This window comes from Lathyrus oleraceus, chromosome 5 (assembly GCF_024323335.1).
Source record: "Lathyrus oleraceus cultivar Zhongwan6 chromosome 5, CAAS_Psat_ZW6_1.0, whole genome shotgun sequence".
NCBI lineage: Eukaryota > Viridiplantae > Streptophyta > Magnoliopsida > Fabales > Fabaceae > Lathyrus > Lathyrus oleraceus.
In genome coordinates, this window is record NC_066583.1 from 536,902,526 (window position 1) to 536,903,944 (window position 1,419).

Genomic DNA, 1,419 nt, shown 5'->3' on the forward strand with positions numbered 1-1,419 from the left:
CTAATTTTTTCTAGAAGAAATGAAGATGTGTTCCAATACGTGTTATGTGGTATTCGTCTGTTACATTCATTATGTGATTTAGCCTCTCGACATCCTAAATTTGATCATATTTTTCTACATGATTTGAAAGTGGTGGAACATCCTTACTGCTCTTAGCACCTATAGACAGGAAGATCATGCTTTTAGACTTACGTACTTTCCGCATTCTGCTCTCCTAGCATGCAGTTTACATCTAATAACAGGGTTTATATCAACATAGTTTCAAGATATTGCCAATGTTCGCTGCTAGACTTCACTGCCACAAATTCTCTTCTTTATCTTTGCTTCAAATTCTACTTCAAGCTCAAGCTACAACCATGGCTTCAGGACCATCCTTTCTTGGTAACTGCAATTCCGAGGTGCATAATTTTGGTTCCGATGACATCTTTTGTCCATACGATGACTTTACCAACGAGGATTCTTCTAGCATCACTCACATCGATTCCAGTAAGGATTTTCACGTTTTAAGGATGATGAAAACATCAATATTTCCTGCCACAATCATTAATACACCTGAAGGTTTTTTAGCCAACATGTTATTGCGAAGACAGTTGAGAAGAGTATGAAAACATGTACTGATAACCTTGTGAGGTTTCTTGAGGGAATTAGTTCGAGGCTATCGCAATTGGAGTTATATTGTTATAATCTAGATAAGTCAATTGGAGAAATGAGATCTGAGTTAACTAGTGATCATGAGGAGGCAGATTCGAAACTCAAATCTCTTGATAAACATCTTCGGGAAGTACACAGGCCTGTACAAATTTTAAGAGACAAGCAAGAGCTAATCAAGACTCAGAAAGAATTAGCCAAGCTTCAACTTGCTCAGAAAGGATCACTTTCCTCAAATCATTCACGGTCTAAAGAGGAGAAATTTTCGTCTTCTGACATTGATATAAAAGGAGCTGATAATGTGTATGTTACGTCATCTGACCCCCGTAACCAGCGGCTAGCTTTTGCCCTTTCTCATCAGCAGCCTATGGCCTTGCCATCTCAAGCTCCATCCTCAAATGTGACTCGAACCACACAACAACCTCAGTATTACATGTTGCCTCTGCCTTCACCCAATCAGCCTGCAGCATTCCATTGCCAAACCTACCAAATCAATCAAAGAAATAGAATGTCAAAATAGATATTCAAACAAGGCATGCTTTTCCTGAATATCAAGCTACAAGTTCCAATTTGTCATTAAGCTATTTTGCATTAACCTTTGAGGAGTAATGGATAAGAGAGGGGATGATCGGTTGGTTATCTTTAGCTACTGCAGCAGAATCCCAAGGGCACCTAACCTCAAGATCCTGAGGTTAAACTGTTCCGTGTCGGCATTGTCAATAAAGACGAAACTTCAAGAGCACCATTCACAGTTTTAGCTCAAGACTCTCA

At 39.3% G+C, this 1,419-nt stretch overlaps 1 pseudogene; it reads left to right on the plus strand.

Annotated features, from left to right (window-relative positions):
- The first annotated feature begins 336 nt into the window (after positions 1–336).
- On the plus strand, positions 337–1,168 carry LOC127081922 (uncharacterized; annotated as a pseudogene).
- The last annotated feature ends 251 nt before the right edge of the window (positions 1,169–1,419 follow it).